Consider the following 13862-nt stretch of genomic DNA (forward strand, 5'->3'; position numbering starts at 1 on the left):
CCGAAACAATATGTAAATGTTTATTATTTGAAATTATACATTTTACGTGGACATCAATTTAGAACACCTATTATTAAAAGATATTGTGAGTTTCCCCCACCCCCAATATAAAACCCTGGAACTGACCTCAGCTACAGCTGCCAATGGCGCTTTTAGTTTGACGCAACTCAATAGAGTGATACTACGTTGCTGCTTGTATGTTGGCGTAACATTGTGGAAAAGTTTGTTTTGTAAACCTTGGAGATCCAGATTTTGACAGTTTTGGATCTGGGTTTTTTTTATTTTGTGTTTTGTTTTTATTCATTTCTTTGGTTTATATGTGGTAAGTACAAAACACTTATAACATTATGCTCGTTAAGCTAATTAAAGACATAATTTATGCAGATTTGCTAATCGTATGCCTCTATCCATGTAATGTAGGTTAATGGACGCCTACCCGCCTCGCTGACATGTGAGTTGTGTTGTGAGATCCTCACACTCCTACACGCGCCTCTTTATTTATATTTCACACTTTAACATTTGCATATATCAGTGTCAAACATACTTATACCCTGACAACTGGCTTCGGTAGTTTAGTGGTTAAGGCTCGTAGGCACTGGGTTCACATCCTGGAACCAGCTTCTACCCAGAGTGTGTTTTAAAGGGTATGCGGTCAAAACGGCCCCATGATGAAACGGCGGAAGGACTTTCCTTTGGCACTGTCACTAACCCTAACCCTAACCCTAACTATTAATGATAAGTATTAAAATGTTATAATGTTCTTTATACATGACAGTGTCAAAGGAAAGTCCTACCGAAACGGCTTTGAACATGTAAGTCAAAACGGCCAAAGAAAAAAGTTAAAAGGGCCAAAGAAAAAAGTCAAAACGGCCAAAGAAAAGAGTTAAAAGGGCCAAAGAAAATGGTCAAAACGGCCAAAGAAAAATGTCAAAACGGCCAAAAGAAATGGTCAAAACGGCCAATAGGTACTATCACGTTAAATTAATTCCCATTACCGGGGTAGCTAGTAATCAATATAGCCTATATCACAGGCAGTTCAAAAATATGTATAAAAAGAACCAAAACAACGGAATCACTGGTAACAATTTATTAGCCTACACAACGCAATTTACTATTGTAATTAAGACCACCAATTAACATTTTATTTAACAACACTGATAGACCGACCCGACCGTGCCCCCCGGACGAGTTCCATGTGGCTCTACTCGTCGGGGTGTCATGCGTGCCCGCCCTGTAATTCATTATTTTAATAATTAAATCACAGAAAGGGAGGGGGGGGGGGTAGTGGACCATCTAGGCTTTCCAGGTGAGTGCGTATCGTCTGAACGAGTTCCTAGTGGCGCTGCTCACCTGGGGGCCACAACGGGCCTGTCCCCCAATTTACTAATATAATTAAGACCACCAATTGACCTTGTATTTGAAAAGACCGATAGACCGATCTTTGATACCATCGGCAGGTAACAGCAATTGGCCTTTTAACTTCTACAGTGAGTGTATCGAGTTTGTATAAAATCTGCTTTACAAACATTTCATGATACCATTTGTGTTTTTATTAGGTAATCAGTTAGGTATTCGGAGTGTTTTAAGGCTCGGGCGGTTTTGTTAATTGTCAAATCAACAGGAGTAACTTTTCCTCTGCCCTGGGTAAAAAATAAAATAAAAAAATAGCTGTGAGTTAATCTTGAAAGGGAGCTCTTCCTTAAATATCAATAAAATACTGGTTTAATGCAACCATAGTTTGTAATAAATAGTTTTCATTGTAAATGTATTTGTTAGCTTTCCCTCTCATGTTTGGGCTTTGAGAAAGGGTTGGGGTGGGACGCCCTTTGCTTGGTGCAATCTCTTGTGTAATGGCTTGGGCAATGTGTTTGAAATGGTTATAATAATAACTATTCATGTTTCTCCAAAACTTACCTGTACTTAAATCTACATATTAACACAGATGTACTAGTACACTAACCACATATGTAGATTTTAAACTCTTTGTTTATTCAAACATAAATAAGACGCAGATAATATCTGTGTAGTGAGACCGTACTATAAAAACTGTCTTTGCACAGTTATCTTTCTCGACACTTGTGTAGATGAAATACATTTTTAAAGTATTATATCTAAAGCCGTCTTGACTTTTTTCAAGGGCCGTTTTGACTTTTTTAGGGCCGTTTTGACCAATTATTGTTAAGGCCTTTTAGTACTGGGGCTGTTATGACTACGATCCTTTTAAAGTACAATGCTGTCCGGTGTATTGGCGCACCTAAGCATTCAAGAACCATTTTCTATGTGAACACTGTGAAATACTTAATAAAATGTGTCTCTCACCAATGAAGCCGTGCATAATCTGAAATACACTACAAATTGTTTTATGTCTGTAGTAAATAAACATTTTAAAATGGTGCATAAATATAGGCACCCCCTTGTATTCAAAACGATTTGTATGTCCGGTGATTCGGCGCAGTAGATGTGGATCATTGACCCTGCTATTTATAGACCGCCCATGACCTCACCTTTAGCATATAAATATTACTATGAAAATGAACGATCACACATGACCCATCTCATGATCAGTTTCGGAATTGTTTTCTTGAGTGGCACAGTACTACAGATGCATACACATGTTAAGTGTCATGCATGGCTAAGATGCCTACATGGATTTTATTTTTCTCAAGTAGATTATGCACACCCGTGGATCTTATTTCGCTTTTATTTTTTTATAACAATGTGACAATTGTGAACTGGAATGACTGTCAATTAAGGTGTAAAATTGTCGTTTTGTTTGCATTTGTCTGTGTTTTCCTTTTCAAGTTAAATAAAAATAACCGAACAAAAATAATTACATTTATACTGTTTCCTAAAAATTTTAAAATGCGGGAAAGGTGTTTTCAGACTGGTTTTAACATTCTTAATATCAATAAGGCTGACCTACTTTGTGTTTATATGTACACGAAAACAGGTGAATGATTTATTTTTAAATTATGATATATAATTATTGATAATTCTTTTTTCCCTTTTTTTTTAATTGCACCTGTAACAATAAATATGTTGATACTTTATTAACCATTGAAAAATTTGTTAATTCGTTAAAAACACCGACAACATGACAACTTCTTAAGCATACTTGAGCAAAATACCAAGTGCGCCGAATCACCGGACACGGTTGTAACAGTCAGGTAAAAGCTTTTGGACTGGTGTGCACTTTCAGTGATATTTATAAACAAAGATTTAATTTTTATTAAAAAATTTTTCCCTACTGCTCCCTTTACTTTTACTCCTTTGAATTCCATCTAATTCTTTCCCGATATGGCATCTCCTATCTTTCAACTTCTTTTGCTGTCCACCTCCACATCCCATTCCTTGTCTCTCCAACCGCAACATATGCTTATCTCTTGTGGCTATCCGTGACACTCATCTGTCATTACCCATTAGCTTTTAGGTGTGGACTTCGTCTGATCACTTTAGAGAGTGTTCAGTTATTACTTCTGTGAATCATAGTCACTTAGTACCATAGTCATTTCGTACCATCCATTTCCAATCTGGTTAATATTAGCTCTACTGGTCTACCAGATCTAACAGCATTGTGTGGACTCCCATGTTCAGGTGACATTTCATCTATAAATAACAATTTAAATATCAACCAATTACACTTTGCCTTTTATAGCGTTATTTGGGAGCATACAAATTCTAAAAATATTGGGCATGACAATTTATGCAATAGGCAAATTTTTTACCAGTCTATTTCAGCATTAAAAAAAGGGGAAAAAGTGCAATAATAAACTCTGGATTGTGTACTAAAGTAACGTCGGAAATAGAATAAAAAAGATTTTCGTTGATTATTTCTTACATATTAAACAGACAAGTAAATATTTTGTAAATATTTATTTAATGATAGTCTGCCTAATTTAGCATTTACTTGTGTTGGCTCTCATTGATGTACAAGGTGGTGTTTACTCTTGAAATTAAACGAAAGATGTCTGTAACAGGTGATTTGTTCACTTTATTGGAACAGACTATAACAAATATATTTGGTCAGCATGTGTAAATTTCAATGCTGTTACAATGTGTAAGGAACTGTTTCTGATGACAGTTTACCCCCCCCCCCCCCATCCCTCTCCAAAACAAAATATTTGTAGACATTTATAAGTAACTTTTGATCAAAACGGTCAAGAACCATTCTGAATTTGTGATCTACTATACCGGTATTAAATGTGCTATCTCAAAGTTGCCTAATGATAGCTATTGCAAATTATGTTTTTATTCAATTTTGCTTTTAACATTTAAAGACTACACCTTTAACTATATGCCCATAAATGAATATAGGAAATAATTTTATCTACTAGTAGAAAATACATTTTTATTGGAGAATCTTTATCACAAACAGATGCTCACATATAACTTCTAATATAGCACCTTCAAGTAGTTGCAATATTGTGTAAATTTCTAATGTACTTATATTGAATTTATATTCACTAAATATGATGGTCATAATTAATAATTTATGCAGCTATTCAAAATAATCAGTTAACTTACAGTTTTAAATTAAAAGTTTATTTACAGGTAAATGAAATTGACACGTATCATTAAAATGTGTTATAGTCTGTTCCAATAAAGGTCACAAATCTCCTGTTTACTGACATCTTTATTTCAATTTCAAGAGTAAACACCACCTTGTACATCAATGAGAGCCCAAACAATTAAATACTAAATTAGGTAGAGTATCAGTAAATAGGTATTTACAAAATATTGACTTGTATGTTTAATATGAAAAAAGTAATTGACGAAAATAATTTTTATTCTATTTCCGACAGTACTTTAGTATAAACAGATTTTATGGCTATACCATCACAGTTGGTTTTTTCGTCTTGAAACAAATTTTATATTGAAATTAGTTTCCGGCATATTTTGTAATTCAATCGAATCATTTCGTATACCTCGGCATAATCCCGAATGTTTTCAAATTCTTTTCAAATCCCTGGCATGATTTTTGCAAGTACGATTTTGATTGGTCCGAATGAAAGGTCAACTGGACATGAACTCCAACGAGGTGCTGTTAGATCCACAGGTAATAGTAATTAACCAGTGGAGCTAATTTTAATTAGATTGCATCCATTTCACACCATACTGCCTGGTAATTTTATACCCTAGTCATTTCGTACCCCAGTCATTTTGTACCATTGTGAAAAGCCATTTCGTATCCTGGTCATTCCGTACCCTAGTCATTTCGAACCAGTATATATAGCAAGCGAATAGATTACTTACATATAAATGTATTGGAAAACATATTTACCAAGGGAAGCAGTGTATCTATACTTTAACAAATCATCAATAACCCAATTGACCAAAGTGGGCTTTTTTATATTTACATTTTAATAAGGCGTATCATAAAATATTGTTTGTTTCCGGTTACCCAACCAACCCTAATTTGAACCTGCCGACCATAAAACCTTTTTTGTATATCCAAAAATGTTTTTTTAATATAACAACAATTTCCACGAAAACATTCCAAAACTATCACAAGCACTAATTTGGTGTCATTTAGGGGATAACCCTACTGTGTTTTCCGATTTGTGGACGTATATCGGGGGTTTTACTGTCGCAAATTTAGTTTTATTGGCGACCCGTTAGCCACGAAATGTTTTCTTCTAACAATTGATTGATGGAGTTACTTCCCTTCAAATTGAAGTTCGGTAACTTTCGTGAGATATCGGGCGAAGAGTCGGAAAATTGTTTTCACGAATATATGCGAACTTTTCCGATTTACTCTACATCTAGCGTAGCGAGGTGTTCCAATTAATAATAATAATAATAACTATATTTAATGATTTACTCCAGCGACAAACTGGCCTTGTAGAAATTTAGTGACCTTGTGATAAACTAGGGGAGGGAATGTTTACCGATACTGATGGAGTTTACTGCCAAATCAAATGATTAAATATGTCAGTAAGATCTCGATGCATTTCGTGTTTTTGTGTTTGATGTCCAATAGCCGATGATATTAAAGATAAAAATCAATGTGCTCTAGTGGCGTCGTTAAATAAAACAAACTTTACTTTTCAACATTCGTTTGAGCATCCTGAGCAGTTGTACTACATTTCTATTCATTGGACCAATTGATTGCTTCAAACCAAGTGTGTACTTTAATACTGGATGCATACAGAATAAAACTAACATTGCAAATTATAAAATTGGTAAGTCTACCATTTCTTAGATACACTAGGAAAGATATTTGTCATAACATTTTTTTTTAAATGTTATTGTTGGACAGATAAATATAGAACCCTTCGTTTCAGTTTTCATTAAAAGAAATTGTTATAACTTATTTACTGGTTTCTATCCAATTAAGGTTCAACCAAGTCTATCCTGGACCAGTACAGACGTTAAGTGTTAGTATGAGAGTAAACCTTCTGCCTACTATTAAACAGCAAGGGGTCTTTTGTATGTACTCTCCCACAGATAGGTTAGCACCATGTTGCCCTCAAAATCAAAATGCCTTGCCTTTTATAAATTTATAAGTTGCCCATGTAAAAAGAAGCCTTTAAACACACCTACATGTATGTGGATAGTACTACATATTTCCTTTTTAAAATTAAATTATGAAATAGATATAGAAAATAAAATGGCCATACGGTTTTTGTCCTTTTGAAAATTGTATAATAGGAAAAAAAACCTTATATTTAAAACTGCACATAAAATATGCTCACAAAATGTCACTTTACCATGCCTTACTTCATTTCTAGGGAAAACACTGCGATGAATGGTATTGTTGGTTTGCATAATGCATTTCTATATATGCAGAGGTTATTTTGGATACCGGTAGTCAACACCTTTATTTAATATCCATAAATAAAATTATTTTCCAAAATAAAATGTTTTTCCTACCTACCTACCCTATATTTTTCCAGCATGTAATAGGAAACAAGTTTTTCTTCTTCTTTTTTCGGCCTAATTATCATAATAATAATAAATTAATTTGAACCATTGTGTTATTATTTTTAATCAGTTTCAAGTACAAGGGTACTTGACACAGTGGTACTAGGTGAAATAAAATTGCATACATGTTTTGCCAAGATAAAACTAGTATATTTTTTACAACCAACACACTCATATTTATTACCAATCACAGGACTTGAGCTATTAACTGCTCTATCAAAAGTTGGTGCACCTTGAACTTTGACTCAGCTACCTACAGATCAGGTTTGGTTTTTATGGTGATTCACTGAGAGACATGTATTGTTGTAAATTAGCAGTACTCTGAGAATACGTCTTAAACATAATTATTTGCTGAATACCATCATACTTAAGCATATTTTCTTGCATACAAAAATATGTAGGCATTTTAAGTCACATTTGGACCTACTCTTAGACCTAAAGAAAGTATACTGTTCTGTGTGTGTACATATATTGCTTAAAGCCATGAATCTATGCATACATGTATGCACAAAATTAAGTTTGTTTTGTGTAACGACACCACTAGAGCACATTGATTTAATAATCATTGGCTGTTAAATGTCAAACATTTGGTAATTCTGACAAATTATAGTCTTAGAGGAAACCTGCTGCACCTTTTCATTATGTGTGTGTGGGTAATTTTGGGCATGCTTCTATTAGAGAACTGTTCAAACATGCTTGTCGTGGGCACAACTGCTGACTTCGCCAGAGAGTTCTGTCCATGTCAGGGAGTTTTTTATTGGAATGGAATGATTGTTTAACGTGCACATTCAGAGCAAGCTGTTGTAGCACACGCCTGTCCTGGGCACAGGTGCTGGCCTCGGCTGGCTTCTCAGTCCAAGACAGGAAAGGTGGCGGAAGGTAGGATGGGGTGGCGGAAGGTAGGAGGGGGGACCGCCTGCACTGGCAAAGGGAGCACCAGCAGTCCGACCGTAGCTGGTAACAGGCGGAGGATTTTCCATTAGTAGCAAGGGATCTTTTATATGCACTTGCACACAGACCAATCATGTGGCACTGATTGGAATGGCAAACCCCCAGTCATCGAATGGGTCCATTGAGGGGGTTTGATCCTACAACAGCACCTGAGGCAAGTACTATCCCACCCCTTTCTACATGTCTGTGCCAACTCATTCCATAATATTGTATGTAACGCCAGTCCATGATAATTCTTGTATGAGATATTCTCATTTTTATATATCCAGTTATATCTTTGTGTGGTGTCATAAACATGTACAGCCTAACCTACATTGTTCAGTGTACATGTAGTTACCCACAGTATTACTCATACAGATATACATATTTAATCACTGTTCTATTGTAATGAATAGAAGCCCATGCATTCATAGTTTATATAATGTCTTACTTTACTAATCATTTTGATAGAAGATTGATTGAAATATTGTGTGTCCTCCAGGTGGGTCAATACCTGTGTGTTGTGTTCAGCCACATGTACATTGTAGCCCAACACAGTCGGTGTACTGTATTGATCTGCATCTAGCTGTGGAGACGTTAACACACCTGTGTGGTAAGACAAGTTGCTTGAAGGGTCTACTAGGTAAATACTGGATAGGACCATTTATAATGTATTAGTCTGTCAGCTAGAAGTGCACATAAATAAACTTGGCAGCGTTTGTATATAGCTCATGTGGTAATTGTCTACTGCCACAGACTGGCAAATAAACCGGGTCATTCAAGAACAGTCGGACTAGCACCTTTGGTGTACTCAACCTCTCCACACTATCTTCAGTTATGTAAGTTTAGCTTTTTAATTTAAATTTTATTTGTAATATTTTTTTTTTCATTGAAGATTGATATTCCTGTTGCTAGATATTACCTGTTGCTAGAGGTTTATAACCTAGTGTCGAATGAATTTAAAATATTTATACTGTTATTTACATATGTATCAGTTCGTGTACCTACATGATTTATGCAGTGTGTGGGATGTAGCCCAGTGGTAAAGCGTTCACTTGACGTGCGGTCGGTCTAGGATCGATACCCGTCGGTGAGCCCATTGGACTATTTCTCGCTCCAGCCAGTGCATCACGACTGGTACATCAAAGGCCATGGTATGTGCTATCCTGTCTATGGGATGGTGCATATAAATGATCCCTTGCTGCTAATTGAAAAGAGTAGCCCATGAAGTGGCGACAGCGGGTTTCCTCTTTCAATATCTGTGTGGTCCTTAACCATATGTCCGATGCCATATAACCGTAAATAAAATGTGTTGAGTGTGTTGTTAAAACCGCACACCCTAGTTCCATCCAGCGAAAATAAATTATAATTTGGTTAATCTACAAACCTGTAACACACTTAGATCACGTTTTTATCAAATGGAGTGAAAAAGCAAGTTTTATATCGATAATTACCATGGGAATCCCCATGTCTCAATTGCTTGAAATAATTTTGAAAGTTAGTATTCTGATGTCACCGGTAGATGTCGCTCGAAGCACAACAATGCCTACGTCACGACAAATTTCACAGACTTGGGGGTGCATTCCTTTCACCTCTCCTGGACATGTTCCAATTGTTCTGTCCTGGTTGTATCCTCTCTCCAGATATTGTAAGACTTAGCAAAATTATTGGTTTTAAGGGTTTGTAACGTTTTGTATTGAGACACTTACTTGTCTGAACTTTATTGTTACTGAAAATGTTCACGAACTGTGAAGAAATATCTCACAAATAAACAACAAGCAGACGACAACAAATCGGATGTTGATTGCGCGAACCGTGCACGAGAAAACAAACTGAACCAAAATGATAACGGTCACGTGGTATACCAACGTCTGTGACGTTTACACAGGAAGATTCCCTCTAAAAATAGATTGGACCTCGCTTGCGTAACGTTTTTTTCTCAAGTGTGCGCGGCATTTTAAGAAATACAAAAAATACATTTCGTGGTTTTACAAACATCAGGATTACCAGGATTACCAAAAAGCACTTCAGGTGAATGGAAATGTGTATTCTAAATAATAAAATGTAAGTAAAGTGCAATTTTATTTGTGAAAAAATGGGTTTAATAGCGAAAAACAACGCCGTAATGGTTAACAACTAGCTGTAACTAGGGTGTGTCCTTTAAATAAAAAAAACATTTGATTCATTTTAATTACTGTTCATCTTGCACCAAATATTACAAACTTAAAACTGAGTGACAGTTGAAAATTATGCATGCAGATATTTATTTTGAGTGAGTACTGTTTGCCTTTATTTAAAACATTACAGAGGTGATATCAAAGCTTTACACTGGCAGCTTCCTGACAAAAATATGAAAAATTTGTTTTGAAATATAAAAATTATGTGCCTTGAACTACAAGCCCATAAAAATGTGACCGAATAATTTCATTTACTAGTTGGAAGACACATTTTTAAATTAGCAAATCTGTAGGTTAAGTGCTTATTATCCTTCAACTTTTATTATCATATGTCAGGGTTTTGGTCAGAGGGTACCAAGAGTAAAATTATATACCCGAAAATCTTGGAACTTGATGGATATATTGTTATAATTTTTAGATAGATGATAATAAGAGAATTGCTTTGCTGTTCATAATCTGTCAAATTACATGAAATGCAGTGTCCATTTTGAAGCCTTTTGACACCTATAAGCACCCAGTGAATCATATTACGTACACATACCTTCAAATTATTTCCTGGCATGCTTTGCGCCCACAATTCTCTGAGTTCAGTTGTCTGCTGTTCTAACATTGATGTGACATAAACGTTTTAATTTTACCCGGGATTCTTTGAAAAACCACTGTTTATGTTGTGTGGCAACACATAAATTTCAATATTAGTCTTTGCCATGACCAAAATCAAGGCGAGCAGAAGATCACTCTCCTGAAATGATGCTAGGTGAGCAATCTGGTGAAGTTTTAAATGAAATTCATCAAAATGTTTATTGTAAGGCAATTGATTTGCCACTCTTCTAAAACTGATTAGGTGAGTGTGAAGGGGAGTAGGAGTGACCATTGGCCTTTCATGGTAAAGTCTGCAATATTGATATCACAAATGTATGTAAAAAGAGTAATATACTGCCATCTATTTTGAGAGACCACCTCAGAAACAGATGGCCATCTTGCATGTAAGAGGTCATGCCTATGTTGCTATACTGGTAGTACTAAACCAAATAACTTCCGGCTGGGTCAAAGTTCGAGGTGCACCCAACTTTTGATAGAAAAGTGAACACCACAAGTCCTGTGATTGGTTATAAATGTGAGTGTTGGTTGTAAAAAATAATAGTTTCATCTGGGTAAACAAAATATGTAATTTTATTTCATCTAGTACCAATGTGTCAAGTAGCTTGAAACATGTATGGGGTACCTGTAAAAAAAAGTACTCGAATTTTGTGCGGAACTAGGGTAGTCATAGACGCAACCCGTTATCTCAGAAATGAGCAGCTTGACCCCCAATCTTTTCTGATTCACTTTAAGTGTGAGGGGTGGTAGTATTTATATCCGTGGCGTTTATATCAATTGATATGCTGCAGGTAGGAGTTACTATTGTCGTCTATGGGATTTGATTTGGTAGTATACACCGTACTGTGTGTATAGTTATGGAAAATGGTTTCAGTATGGCATTCTTTGCCAGGACAGGCGAGACTCTTCTCTCCTCCACACTTGCTTGGAAAGGTTTAGGAGAGTATTGGTAACAAATTGATCACCTTACAATACGTTTTTTATGCACTTTAATTTTGATTTGACACCACTTGAGATTGCTCGCCTAGCTTCATTTCAGGAGAGTGATCTGCAGCTCGCCTAGCTTCATTTCAGGAGAGTGATCTGCAGCTCGCCTAGCTTCATTTCAGGAGAGTGATCTGCAGCTCGCCTTGTTATTGCTCACATGTGGCAAAGACTGAGCAGAGTATTTGCTTGTTTCTGACATGTATACTTGTATTATGTAGTGTGTATGTACACACACAAACCCATGGTATTTACAAACTCACTTTTTATTATGAATAGTTATTATACTGAATCACAACAAATGCACTCTTGCCGCTATTGTCAGCATAGAATTAGAAATGAATATTCATAATATTTCACTATACCTTCTGCATGTATATTGAATGCTATGATTTGCTAGGGTTGAGTAAAAATGATATTCTTGATATGGTTGATTGAGCATATTGTGTTATTGGCTTTGGAAGTTGTATTGTGTGCTGTAGTTCCAGACTGGATTCGTACAGTCACCTCGTTTAGCATAGCAATTGCAAACACATACATGTATGGAGCTCATGTCAGTAGTATATTATGTACATGTATATATGTATACGTGCGTGTGTATGTATTGATGTATGAATATCTATATATTGTATGTATGTCGAAGTTGACTGTTATATTTAAATAGATATTAACACACTGGGGATAATTAAATCCTTTCTGGCCTCACAATTTGTCCCATGCCATTGCTGGGACTCGAACCTGTGGCACCGAATCGCCCGCAAATTGCATACTAACCACGATGCACTCTGATATATTGAGGCATTCGTGTGTGTGTGTGTGTGTGTGTGTGTGTGTGTGTGTGTGTGTGTGTATGTAACATGTATGTAATGTACGTATGTCATTGACCTATAAAGTACAGTTAAATCATTGTTTGATATAAAATTTAACTCTGCATGCAAATGATCTCCTAAAGTATTCATTGCTACGGTTGAAACAGTAAGTTAGAAAAGGGTACTGTATTTTTACACCAGCATATATTTTTCTTTTCTTTTATAATTACATTAGATTCATTAATAGTTATTATTATTAATATATGTTATATTTTGAATGTACATATCGTAATATTAATTATATGGCTAAAGTTTGTTTTGTTTAACAACACCACTAGAGCACATTGATTTATTAATCATAGGCTATTGGATGTCAAACCCTCTACATTTGCCATTAGTAGTAAGGGATCTGTTATATGCACCATCCCACAGACAGGATAGCACATGCCATGGCCTTTGATATACCAGTCATAGTGCACTGGCTGGAGTGAGAAATAGATCAATGCATGCATGGGCCACTGATGGGTATTGATCGTAAATGAACTGTGCATCATGCAAGTGCTTTACCACTGGGCTACATCCCACCCCCAATTATATGGATACTTATATTTGTTAATATTTAATATTGATTGTTGATTTTTATATAAACAGAAATTAATTCTTTAAAGTTTTATTTGAATAAAGATGACAAAAACAAATTTTGTTATAGTTCAAATAATCTTTAATGAATTCAGTTTTGTTCGTATAAAAATAAAATTTTTTTTATTTTCTCCAAAGTTCTAATAATGAGTTAGGCAATTATGCCAAAAGGCTGACTATATTTGAAAATATTAGATAGCATTATATATCATGACACAATTTACTGGCATCTTTTGAAAACTGACATTTGTGTACCTGTGGAATCTTTTATGTATTCTTTGCTTTTAAAGCCATTGACCTTTTACAGCACACCCTTTGAAGAAAAATCATTGCTAAATACCAGAGTATGTCTGCAATTTGTCCTGTAAAAATAAATGTGTATGCTGTGAATTACCAGTCTATGTGATTAATATGTCATTGCCCTAAGTTCTGCTTTGACTGTATGATTAGTATGTATTTGCATTCAGTACATTATTAACTTGGAACATGTTTATGTAGGTGGTTTAATAGAGCATACATGTACTATACGTAGGATTGGCAGTTCGGTATCATGGATCTTAACATTCTAACTAGCAAAACTGAGGTTTAAAAGAAATTTAAGCATCTTTTTTTACCTTCAACTTATTTACAGTACATTTGTACTTGCACAGTTAACATATGTCAAAGAGAACGCCAGTGTCATTAGTGTTAGTTTTGTTGGTTAGTATTTGGTATTATATGGCATATATGGAACATCACTGTAGCAGCCAGTCAGATGTGTTTAAATTAACCTCCCACAAACATACCAATAATCTCACTC

The 13862-nt window shown here is 35.3% G+C and overlaps 1 protein-coding gene across 1 annotated transcript in view; it reads left to right on the plus strand.

Annotated features, from left to right (window-relative positions):
• The first annotated feature begins 223 nt into the window (after positions 1-223).
• LOC121376383 overlaps positions 224-13862 on the plus strand; it is a 51586-nt gene continuing 37947 nt past the window's right edge. The window contains exon 1 of the mRNA XM_041504232.1: positions 224-322. The gene's annotated coding sequence lies outside the window, so the exon portion shown is untranslated. The remainder of the gene's footprint in view (positions 323-13862) is intronic.

This window comes from Gigantopelta aegis, chromosome 6 (assembly GCF_016097555.1).
Source record: "Gigantopelta aegis isolate Gae_Host chromosome 6, Gae_host_genome, whole genome shotgun sequence".
Lineage (NCBI taxonomy): Eukaryota > Metazoa > Mollusca > Gastropoda > Neomphalida > Peltospiridae > Gigantopelta > Gigantopelta aegis.